Genomic DNA, 13,824 nt, shown 5'->3' with positions numbered 1-13,824 from the left:
CCACTCCCTATGGGAAAAGGTCAGACCAAGTTTGTTGTGGTAGCAGTGGATTATTTCATGAAGTGGGCCGAGGCAGAGCCATTAGCTAAAATAACTGAGCAGAAGATCACCGAGTTTGTATGGAAAAACATTATCTGCCGATTCGGAGTACCCCGTACCATTATTACAGACAATTGAAGGCAATTTGATAATAGGAGCTTTCGCGAGATGTGCAACAACCTCGGAATCAGAAACGTCTATTCTTCACCTCATCATCCTCAAACTAACGGACAAGTTGAGGCGGTTAACAAGATTATCAAGCAACATCTTCGGACCAAGCTTGACCGGGCCAAAGGAGCATGGGCTGAAGAGCTCCCGAAAATTCTTTGGGCTTACCGAACTACAGCTCAGAAGAAACTCCCTTTTCACTCACGTATGGCTCGGAAGCCGTCACTCCCGTTGAAATCGGATTACCTTCGGCTCGAATCACTTCGTTCAATGCGGAAGAAAATGAAGAACTCCTTACACTCGGGCTCGACCTTCTAGACGAACAAAGGGAAGTGGCGCGGCTGCGCAGACAACGACAAGTAGCTCGGTTCTACAATACCCGAGTTAAGATCAGGAGGTTTCGAATGGGAGATATGGTTCTCCGAAAAGTATTTTCCAATACCAAGAAATTTGGATCGGGTACGTTGGGACCCAATTGGGAAGGACCCTATATCGTCTCGGGCACCATCCGACCAGGAACGTATCAGCTAGAAGATCTAAACGGACAATCATTGCCTCATCCTTGGAACGCTGAGCACCTCAAGATTTACTATCCTTAGCTCGGTACTCAATATTTAAAGACTCTGAAGTAAGAAAGATTAAAGCCAAGTCAAATGAATAAAACTAAGCGTTTTCTTTCATTCATCAACCACATGCGAGTACAACATGTGAATACATCGATTTAAAAAAAAAACACAAGGGGCCCTGGTTATTGTCCTCCGGTAGGAACGGTACCCGAAGCATTCTCGCATGTACCGGCCTCATCCCCAGCAGTGACTTCAGCAGCAGTGTCCGGATTCTCGGATTCCGAGGCTCCTCCACCCTCGATTTTTGAGAGATCAAGGTCAGGAAAAGATTTCTTTATGTCTTTGACACATTCCAGAAATCCGCTTTGGAACAAGCGATCCCTCTCATCCTCGAACTCCGCTGACTCAAGGAAAGCTTGGACGGCTTGGTCCCTAGCCTTCTCAGCCTCCCGAGTCTTCTCGTTGGCCTGCTGAATATGCTCCGCCGCCTCAAGCTTAGCCTGAGCCAAGTCATCTGCACAAGAAGCATGGACTGCGAGAACTCGTCGGTTCTCTTCTTTGGTTCTGGAAAGGAGAGCCAATACCCGAGTAACCTCGGCTTGCGCTTCATCAAGGGCTCTCCTGAAAAAAGCCGCCTCTGTTTTTGCGTCTTCGGCAGCTTTCCGCTTCGCCTATCAGAACGTCGACCCGAGTTTCGGCATCCTCGCGTCGCCCTTCGGCTTCCGACAGAAGAGTCTGCAGCCGATGAGTCGAAGATAACTCTTTGCTGGCCTTAACCAAGCAGGGAGCGAGTTCAAAAAGCACCCTTGCTGCTTGGCCGATGGTTTGTGATGAAGGAGCGTTGTAGAGACTGATGAACTCTTTTTCGCTCTCATGGGCTAAGGCCCAGGGAACCATCCCCGACACCACCTTCTGCAGGACGGACGGCCCTTCTTGGTTCGTTTCCTCCCCTCTGGAGGATGTAGTCCTCGTCTCTTCTTCCCCTCTGGAAGACGCAGCCCTAGTCTCTTCCTCCTGTCTCGGAACATCCGTTGCAACGTGTTCCGAGTCGAGTGCCGCCTGAGGTTCCGAAGCTGCGGCCACCATCACTTCCACCCTTTCTTCCGGGTCAGAAATTACGACGACAGTAGGGGCAGAAGAACTCGCAGGCTCCTTCTCCTTCCGCACCATTCTTTGTCTCTTCGGCGGCCGAGGCTCCGACAAAAGAACTGATCGCGGAGGAGCCTTTAACTTCGAAACCGCCATAAGAGGAGGACCAGCTCCAGTCATTTTCGAGGGGGCCGATTCGGGAACAATCCTGAGATGGGGTCGAGCTTCGGGCAAATTTAAAAAAAAAAAAAAAAAAACGAAGTAAGTCAGGAAAAATTCAGAAGATACATGAAGATACATTTTCAATTACCTGTGACGTAAACCTGCGAGATGAAGACGCTCCTGCTGTAAGAGCACCTTCCAGGACCTATCTTCCGGATCCAACGTCCTCAACTCTTTGATCCGAGCCGAAACACTGGAGCCGAGATATTTGCCAGACACAAGCCCGTCAGACTCAGAATATTACAAAAATAAAGAAGGGCAAGAGAGAAGACCCAAGTCACCTGCTCTCTGGAACGCCCGAGGAACACGAGCCTCGCAGGACCCGGACTCAGCCATCTCCCATCTCCAATGTTTGTTGGAAGTGGGAGGGTCAGTTATTAGGGAGCCGCCTCCGCCCTGCCAAGCAGCGAAGACATAAAAGCCGGGGTAGTTCGGGTTCACGCACACTTGGTATAAGTGGAGAAATTCGTCGACTGTTAGCGGTGGCTGTTCCATCTCAGCCCACAACACCGCACACCCGAATAAGTTCCTCCACCCATTCGGAACTATTTGCCCCGGGGCAATCTGAATACGAGATAAAACTCCCCGGACAATGGCCTGAAGGGGCAGACGCAAGCCGCATTGCATCGAGACTTGGTAGATCGCGACCGCCCCAGCAGGAGGATGATCCGGCAAGTCATTCGGACGGGGGAGATAAGTGATAACCGATTCGGGGATGTGATACCCGATTCAGATTCTGTCTAAATCCGCCTCAGTTAAAACTGAAGGAACCGGGCCGCTTAGATCATCCCCCGATCCTTCTCCTTCAGACTCGGCGTGTGCCGACTTATCAACAGGAATCGGCCCAGAGGTTCCCTCGGCAATCAATATTTCCTCTTCCTCCTCCTCTTCTTCCTCCATGCCCTTTGGAAAATTAGGCCTTCCCGAGCGGGTTATTAAAGACGACCCATCACGAGAAGGATCAACGGAAGCAGGGCGCTCCGCCGGAGCTTCAGTGACCCTCTCAGAAAGAAAAGCAGCGTTCGCATCAACTGCTATCTCTGTCAGTAAGGAAGGCGATTCCGCAACATTCCAATTCGCCTTCATCTCCGGAAACTCCCTCCTGGGGACTTCGAGAACCTCTAGCCGCCATTATCACTAAATAAAGAGGAAGGGGAGACTCACCGGAGGGAGGAAGGAAAACGAAAATGGCGAAAGGAGCCGCTGACAGTTAAGAAAGAGGAAAGGAAGAAGACGAAAGACCGAAAAAGCTCCAAAGGAAATGCAAAGCGGGAATGGCAGTAGAAGTTCGAAATGTGGGACCCCCACCATTTTATAAGATTGCCATGTGGCGGAAGCAATTAATGGGGAAATAATTCGACGCCTGCATCGACTCCCCCACTCGACACGTGGCGCACGTCGACTGACGACAATAATGCCCTTGCTACGTGTCCAACCCTCATTGGCGGGGTGTGCAATTTGACGGCTGTCGGCGCATGCGATATCAGAAACTGAACCATCTCCCGTCAAAGGCGACACAGAATGCATTAAATGACTACTTATTGTCTCGGACTAAGTTATGAACCGACTCAAAACTCGCTACTCCTAAGTGTCATATGAAACACACGGAGTAAGGGGGCTTACTGTTGGGGACAAAAGATACAGAGTTCGGAGACTCGGACTTAATGCCTCGGGTCGCCAAAGGATGTGTCAGATCCGAGGCATGGTTCACTAAACCGAGACAGAAGTTAAATCGGTTCGGATGACACATCAGCAATCCGGGCATGCATCGGGCCGATCTTCTTATCAGATCGGCCAGCGCAAGATAAAGCCTCATCCCGAATATCTTGGGATAAGATCCCCGACCCCGAAGCTCACGGGATCGGATGAAGACTGGAGATGGGCACGATCCTATCTCCGTGATACCAGGAGAGGATCTCGCACACGATATCAGGAGAAGAATCCTCGTACGATTAAATGCTCCAGCAGCTATAAAAGAGGAACCTCCATCGTCTTGTGAGGTAGGCAAAAATTCTTTCTCAAAACCCCTCAATACATTTAGACCCAGAATCCAGGCCTGACTTTGGCATCGGAGGGTCCCCTGCTCAAGCCAGGGTCTCCTTTGTCCTCTTTCCGTGCAGGTATACGAAGGTCTAAGAGGACGAACCAGATTTTTGCATCAACAAGACCCTACCGTGATGGTTACGTAAAATACGACCTCAATACCAAGAGTATCACTGCATGTCAAGCCAAGGGCTCAAAAATCGGCTTCATTAATTATTCAAGTGCAACCAAATAGAATACAAGGCAAGAACTATATATGAGTATAGACTTAAGTTTTTATAAAAAGGTAAGAAATATATATATATATATATATATATATATATATATATATATATATATATATATATATATATATATATATATATATATATATATGCAAAAGCTTAAGTCTTTATATGAAATTTAATAGTTAGACTGATTTTTATATAATTTTAATAGTAGCTTTGTAGAAATCAAGAGTGGATGTCTCTAGCTATCAACTATTTCCTTCTGTTTGCCCATTATTAAAACAATGTAGTCACCTGATTTTTTTTTTCTCTAGACTTAATATGGGACTAAATTCCAATGGTCAAAGTCCGTCTTACATAAACATCCCAATGGGCCCGTCAAAATTAAGAGTAGCATTTCATATATTTTTTTTTTTCTAAACAATAACTATAGTTAAAGAGGACACTACCACTTGATTTTTATATGGGCTTATTGTGATGTGTATGTGAAATCCACTTCACACATTAGATGCATAATTTCAATTTAGGCCAAAAAAAAAAAAAAAAACAGAGAGAGAGAGAGAGGGAGGTGACCCGTGATTCATGTGGGCCACATCAAATAAACACAATTGAGAGAGGGACGCATACCCTTGCATTTTAAAGGACCTACTGTGATGATTATAAGTTCACTCCATTCATCAGATCCCACACCATAATTTAATCCCAAGGTCTAAAAATTAAGCTTATCTATGATTCAGTTAACCATAGCAAGGGAAACAATTTGAAACGTCATTGTTGCCTTTATTTTTAATAATATGATCTACCGGAATCATGAATGGAGTAATTTTTGAGCCCTTAGACTAATTTAAGGCAATACATTTAATAGTTGAGATGAATTTTATAACATCATTGTGGGGCCCACCTAAGTAGATGATCCATTTGCTTGCCCGCCACTCACCCAACCACAGCTAGAGACATCATTGTGGGGCCCACCTAGGCAGATAATCCAATGGTAATTATATCAGTTATGAGGTAGCTTTTTATAAAGGTATCCCAAATAACATTCCATATTAGTTAGGTAGTTTTTGTAAAAACTTTCTTCTTTTAAAGCCCAACCACATCTACAAGAGGGCCAATAATATACCTATGAGGTCCATCGATATCAACTTTGGCACAAACGAGCAAAGCCTCGGGCTTACAAGCATCTGAAGTTAGGTGAATATCCGACTCGAGAGTTTTTGTAGAGCCACGACACAGACTCGGAAATCACACGTCCTAGGGTGAGAACCTCGGAGTACAGTGATGTGTCCAAGCCGACTCACTTCCAAGTGGAGTTCTCATGACAGCTCAGTTATCACATGCCCTGTAGTCTTACCTCCAAGCCGATACTTCATATTCTGCTCAAGTACTCGACTTGTTCACGGGTTCGGACCTTCAAGTATAATCCGAACCATGAGTTCGGCTCGAACGGGAGCTTGGACGGTGATAGTATTAATGAGCAACCCCATAACACATGACTGGAGTAATGCCTAGCGCACGATCTCCGGGTAACGGCCGACAACTGCACGCGCGTAGTTCTCGCGCAATGGCAAGGACCGTGTCGAGATTATCAGACACATTCAAGGCGACCCTCAGGTATAAATACGGATCATTTGAATAGGAACAGAGACACAAGATCTCACACACTCACTCTACTCTACTCTACTCAACTTAGACCCAGTTTCTCTAGCCTGACTTTGGCATCGGAGGGTCTCCTGCTTGAGCCAGGGTCTCCTTTGTTTACTGTTTTGTGCAGGACCAGGTTTTGCTCTGAGCACTCAAGGCTCGGCGGAAGGTGACCCAGATTTTGACATCAACACCTACGGTTAAGTTCTATAAGGTCCACCATCTACCGAGAATGATGTAACACCTCCGGATTAGTGATGGATGAAATTGGAAGTCCAACTTAGCGTAATGCTGCATCCAATCCCCTTCCACCCATAATATTTATAAAAAATTATAATTATAATTATAATAACACCTTAACCTTAAACACCCAACTTAGTTTTCCATGCGAGTTGGGTTTGGATTGTGTTTGGTCGACCCAAAATTAAATAAGGATTTGCTGGACCCAATGAGTGACGAAGGTTACTAATATGTGTAGCCCACATTCGTGATAGGCTGGATGTTCCTAGTTCGTCACTCATTGTACCTACTCACGAGCACATCACCTGACCATCCTAAAGGGGTTGGCCCACTTTGATGTATGTGTATTACATCCATGCCGTTCATCTGTTTTGACAGCTCATTTGAAGGCATGATCCAAAAAATGAAATAGTTTTAAATCTCAAGCAAACCACACCACACCACAGGAAACAATGGTGATTGAATACCCACCATTAAAAACTTTTGGAGGCTATTTAATGTTTTTCTTGACATTCAACTTATTATAAGATTACAAAGACCTAGATGAAGGGACAACACAAATATCAGTTTGATCTAATACTTTTGTAGCCCACAAGAAGTTTTTAATTATCAATCAACATATTTCCTATGTTGTGGTTCACATCGTGTTTTTATTTTCTTCATTTTTGGAATCATATCCTAAAATGATATTTTAAAATAGATGAACAGTGTGGATGTAAGGAACATTCATCAGAGTGGGCCCCACAGTTAAGGATACATTGAAGAAGTCATGCCTTCCTAAAGCATACATATCTTCCCTTTAAATGTGAATTATTACATTGAGAGATCTTTCGAGATTCTCAGTGTCGTTATCACTATATGGAGACGAAGAAAAGTGGAATAGGTGCCGCCCTGGCCGTGCAACCCTTACTGTGAGGCCCACCTTGATGTATGTATTCTATATCCATGCCATCCATCCGATTTTCTAGATCATTTTAGAGCAGGAGCCCAAAAATGAAGCACATCAAATTTTCATGTGGACCATACCATACGAAAAAGCGGTGATTGACCATTAATGGGCCACAAATGTTTTGGATAAGCTAATATTTGTTTTTGCCCTTCATTCATGTTTACGTGACCTTATCAACAAGTTGAATGGTAAATGAATATTATAGTGGACCCTAGTAAGTTTTTAATGATAAGGCATTTAATTACCACTATTTCCTATTGCATGGTCCACCTTGAGAATTGAATCTTCTTCATTTTTAAGCTGCTACCTTAAAATGATATGAAAAAAAATGGATGGACAAATTAAATATAGAATACACACATTAAAGTAGGCCTCATGGTAAGGGTCACACTATCACGCCTCGAAATTTAGATGCTGAGCGTGCACCCTCGGACCTGAGTTACAGTCCATGACTCGTAAACTTAATGTACTTAAACCAGTGAGTCACATTATTTAATAGAGGCACGATATAATCTGAATTCTATGTTCCCATTAACGTCTATTATTACATTCGTATCAAGTTAATCCATTCACAAACATTCATCACCACACATCTAAAAAAATCAAGAAAACTAAATTGAGACTTTTATTAAGTCATTAGAATCATCAAGTTATTCAAAAATTTTAAAAAAATCTAAATTTGAAGTCATTTTAAAACAGAAATAAAATAATAATAGGAAATACATGTCCTATTAAATTATTCTAAATCCAACGAAGTAAGCTCGTCTTCGGTTAAATACAACCACTGATCCTGTGGATCATCCACTGATTTGACTTCATGTTCTTGCTTTTGAGTCATTGTATCTGCTTCGATTCTATCTGTACAGTTTTTCCATCAATAAACCGTCAGTTGACCAGGCCCAGTGAGTGAACCCATCATGGTTCGTGCACGATACAATTAAAATAATACATACAAGTAAAGTATAAAAATTAAAAATACAATACAAATAATTAAAGCGTATGCTATGAATGGTATTAATGATGCATCAAGTGGGTATAAATAGAAATTATCTACTTGCTTGAGTTGGATATCGACAACCCGCATCTACACTCGACAGGCTACTACCGTTGGTAGGCATGGGTAGGGCCCGCATCCCCCCCATTGGGCAGGCTTCCACATATAGTGGGCTTCTAATGGGTACAATGGGTCGTCCCCTAGGTAATCGCACAGGAGTGTTAACGATGCCAAGCATGAATGTTTGATGCAACAGTAATCATATCAACAGTCACATACATCTCTCTCCATGAGAGGCATCTCACATGTTCATAATCCAAGAATATCTCAGCACTAATCAGTTCATAATCAATTCAATCAAGTCATTCACAACAGTAAATTATTTTAATCATATAGAGAGGAAACACGTTAGGATTACTCACCTGATGATTTAGGGAGAAATCCGATGGTGCAAATCAGAGAATACCTATAAATAATCGATATGCGGTACACCATAATATTAAAAAATATAAAGTTCATAAAGCATTTGATTTGTTTTGATTACTAATTAAGGTCATACATGGGAGTGATACTTACGTTTTACAAGGTAACATAACTAATAGATAGGGTTTATTTTATCTATCTCAACTAAAAAGGGTAGGCTAGATATCTTATAAGATGACCCACTACATGAATCGCTTGGATCTTGTAATTGCATGCCATGATGATACATATATAATTTAGTTTATGTATGTTTTGTCCTAGACATGCATGTACCTTATATAAGTTTTACTGTGCATCTGAATGCTGAAATATATTATGTGGGTCCTACTTATAAGAATCTGGACTAATTATATGGTTACCACTACTATACTGACCATTGGGAAGAAATTTCAATCCAATCTGAAATCTGTGGGACCCATAATAACCTAAACAATTATTGTACAACTACCATCTTTTTGTATGGGTTGCACACATTTTGAATATGTCATAAATTTACACTCTTAACCTACAGTAACTTTCCAAATCAAATGGATGGAGTGGATACAATAAATATATCACTGTGGGTCCACAATCTGATGATCCAAGATGGTTTCTAACATTAAAAAACTGTACTTGTTTCAACGCTGGAAACCAAACTTTATTTTTTTGTACTTATTTATTTATTTATTTATTTTGATAGGTCCCATGATAATCTAAACCATGGGTGAGATGGGTAATCTTCTCATAAAGGACGAGCCCAAAAAGCTCCTCAAAATAACACTTTTGTGGCCCACATGAATACTCAATGGTGACCATTTAATTTTCACTGTTTAAGGCATTGTGGTCCATGTGAATTTTTTTTTTTTGAATAAATTTTTTAACTACATGTCTCTTATTAAGTGACAAGATTATTAGACGATACAGATTTGATACTTACATCGAGAAAGCCCTACATAAAAGGTTCAACAATCCGAACTAATTCCGGTACACTTAATAGATCAACTTCACTTAGCCACGCTGGAGTGTCACCCATTTTATATTATTGTAATTTTTTTTATGATGAAAACGAGGTAGATTTGATATTCTGGTGGGTCATACCACCATGAACAACACCGACCGTTCTTCCACTATTAAAATATATACATTTCTTAATTCGGACCCTCCTAACTGTCTATGTAAGATCCAAGTTGTTTATTGGTCCACCCAATTATTTTTTAATAGTCAAAATAATTGATATCTCCATCAGAACTCCCTGCGGCCACGATAGATATTCCTACGGCGAATGTATCATGAATTCTATTTTACATATTATGGCCTACCAAAATGTTAATTTAGCATAATTTTTGGAGGTTTTCCATATTTTGGTCCTTAGAACCTAATGGACCAAATTGATCGGGCCCCACATGTAAAATAAGTCAAATACGTAATTCAAGTAAAATAAACAAAAAGAACTTAAGTGTTTCCTTTTATTTCTTTTTACATCGTAAGGTACTCCAAGGTGCATCGTGCATATGCACACATATCGATATATGTGCATATGCATTGCATCCATGGTAGATCCACACTGTCCATCACACAAACCCAAAATATGATAACATGTTTAAAATAAAAATCTAAATTATAATAAAATAGGTACTAACCTTTGCAAGTTGTTCTTCCACTAATCTCCCTTTTTTTTTTCTTTTCTCTTATTATTGTTTTTCTCTTTATGATCATCGAGAAATGTCCGTCCTTATAAAGAAAAGAGAGTTACTCGAATAAGATGGATAAGAAAATTATGAGGGAAGTTTCAACCGATTTGATCTCCTTTCAAAAAAATAAAATTTTAAATTTTTTAAAATTTAAGGAACCACAAAAATTTAGAGTTGTTATAGATTTATTTTTCATTGATATGTGGGGTCCACCCTATTCCTTATGAGTAATCTATTCCGTTAATCCGCTTTATTATATCATGTCAAGTCATGGACCAAAGGACAAGACATATCTAACAATGTATGAGTGAGTGGTGATGATAGATGATTGACTGGATTGGATTGATAATGACCAGGGTCATGTAGTTAGGACGGCGTAAATCACTAGGAAAATCCACCCCGTTCATTCGACTTCTCAGATCTTATTTACTTATGGACTAAAAATGGAGCCTTTTTGGTAATCATGTGTGCCACAAAGTTTGAAAATCAACTTAAACCTGTCTATTATTGGAATTTTCCTTGTGGCCAGATCTGATGATCGGTTTGGATCTTCTCAGTGGGTCCTACTATGATGAAAGGGTGATGTGTTTGATTGGTCAAGATCCACTTCCATTTCGTAACTAAATGAGTTGAGAGATGACGTGTTATACCAAAACACATTGATGCTATCTTTACTCTCTTTTTTTTCTTCACACACACACACACACACACACACACACACACAGGTGAGACCCTTGCTTTGCTGCTGTCACTCCATCCTGCCGATATATGGAGGCGATGGGACGAGAGGAACAAACTGCCAACTAAATAAAAAACTGGGGCATAAACTAGGGACTGAATCGCCATAAATAGTTAAGGACGGGCAGCAGTAGGGTCCGTATCTCAAAAAAATCCTATCTTTCTTTCTGTTTCTTGTGTCTGTACTCCCATGCCTTTCTTGATTTAAGAAATCCAGCGACGCAAAGCAAATGACGGCCTGTATTCGGCGTTTCCCTGGGGTTGGTAAAGCGAAATGGGGGCCACGCTAGCCCAATGAGTGCTCTACCTCGGGCCATCGACATCATACGCTTTACTGAAATAGATTTTGCAGAAAACCAGCTATATCTGATCTTGGTTTCACCCCTAGCCATATTAAGATATGTTCAGTTGCATAGACAGGAAGTCCCCCATCCCTTAGTTTTTTTGAAATTTTTTTAAATATAAATAACTTTCATTCACACCGCTAGTTTCAGATGAAACTTTACCATGGCCCATCATTTTGTCTACTCTATAAACAGGTAAAGTTTGAGCCTTGATCTCACCAAGATAGCTAAAATGCCTTTTTAATGACTCACATTTGCCTACAGTTCAAATCAACGTGTATTAATGTCCCATGTGAAAACTTACCGGTAATTGTAATGTATGCCCTATAATCTTTCAATTGAATAGTTTATTTTGAGATTTTGATAGTCCATTTGGCGGATGCAAACATGATAGATGAGAATGAAGGCCTAAAATTTAAGTAATTGGATGGTTAGGATATTAATCGTACTTACAAATTATTGTACGGTCAGTTTTATAAAAGGATACATAAAAAGTAGTTTTTGGATGTGATCTATGTTAGAAATGTATACCGTTAGATTTAAGTGAATGATTCATCGGTGTAAAATGCTTAGATCATAATTTTGACCGTAAGTTAAGCATATTTATAAGTGATGAACAAAATGAGTGAATTCAAATTTTAATTTAATGTACGAACAAGTGGATGTGAAGACTTGATAATTAGTTTACTTTGATCGGGCGGTCCAAATTCAAAGTAGATGGTTAGATATCTTCATCTGATGGCGATAGCACTACAAGAAATTAGCTTTTTACCGAAGAAATTAATTTCGTGAGTAAAAAGGACTTTCCCCGATGAAATTATTTATCGTAGGTAAAAGTGTTTTTTCCGATGAAATATTTTATTTCATCAGTAAAAAGAACTTTTCCTGACAAAATTACTGACGAAATTATTCATCGCAGGTAAAAGTGTTTTTTCCGATGATATTTTTCGTCGGTAAAGGGTGTTTTGAATTTTTTGATAAAAAAGATTTTGAAAATTTTTATTACCAACGAAAACCACTTTCGCTAGTAAGTGTTATTCTCGACAGACATATGTCGTCGGCAAAAATCCACTACAATGTTATTACCGATGAAATTATTTTCGTTGGTAAAGATATTTTTACTGACGGACTTAAATCATTGGCAAAAATCTGATATAAATTTTCGTCGGTAAGTGTTTTTCCCGACGGTCAGTAACCATCGGCAAAAATCTGATAACTTTTTCTCAGTAAAGGTGTTTTTACCGACGGACATAAATTGTCGGCAAAATTTTGGTACAGTTATTACAGACGAAAATATTTCGTCGGTAAGACTAGACAAATCATTGGCAAAAATTTGATACAATGTTATGGTAAAGTGTTTTTCTCGGCAATTAGTAGCCGTCGGCAAAAATCTGATACAATGTTATTACCAACGAACTTATTTTTGTCGGTAAAGGTGTTTTTATTGACGGACATAAATGGCCAGCAAAATTTTGGTACAATGTTATTACTGACAAAAATATTTCATCGGTAAAACTATTTTTTCTGATGGACAAATCATTGACAAAAATCTGATACAATTTTATTACCGTTGAAATTATTGACATTGGGAAGTGTTTTCCCGACGGTCAGAAACCGTCGGCAAAAATCTTTAAAATATTTTTACCAATGAAATTATTTTCGTTTGTAAAAGTATTTTTACCAATGGAGATAAATCATCTGCAAAAATCATTGATTTAAATTTTTTGATAAAATTTTTTTTTTTGATAGAATCTTATTACCAACGAAATTATTATCATCGGTAAAGGTGTTTTTCCCGATGGACATAAATTGTCGGCAAAAATCTGATACAATGTTATTACCGATGAAAACTAATTTCGTCGGTAAAGGTGTTTTTCCCGACGAACATAAATCGTTGGCAAAAATCTGGTGCAATGTTATTACTGACGAAATTAAATTTCGTCGGTAAAAGGTATTTTACAAATTTTGAAGTTGTAAAGGTCTTGTAGATTTTGTGTGTGCGGCGGTGTGTGTGTTAAAAAAAAAAAAAAGGTTCCGTAGGGCCACCTTAATGTTTAGCTTAATAGAAAATACGTCTAGCTTAAAAACTCCTTTCCATTTTTTTCCTAAATTTTTTCCACCACATAAGTCTAGCTCAATAGAAAGTAGGAAATACGCTCCACTAATTTTTTGAAAAACAATAAATTTTTCTTGTAAAATTACCTTTGCACATGTTGCCATGGAAATTTTCTCCTAAATAAATTGTCCAATGCACAACCCGCTTTTAATGCACGAAGCTTTTTTTGGGTCCATTATAAATTTTATGTGATAGATCCACTGCCCATCAATTTTTCCAGATCATTGTAGAGTATTAGCCAAAAATAATAATGCACATTCAAAGTTTAAGTGGACCGCACCACATAAATTAG

The sequence above is a fragment of the Magnolia sinica genome, chromosome 3, assembly GCF_029962835.1.
Source record: "Magnolia sinica isolate HGM2019 chromosome 3, MsV1, whole genome shotgun sequence".
NCBI classification, from domain to species: domain Eukaryota; kingdom Viridiplantae; phylum Streptophyta; class Magnoliopsida; order Magnoliales; family Magnoliaceae; genus Magnolia; species Magnolia sinica.
Note: the sequence above shows the minus strand (reverse complement) of the source record.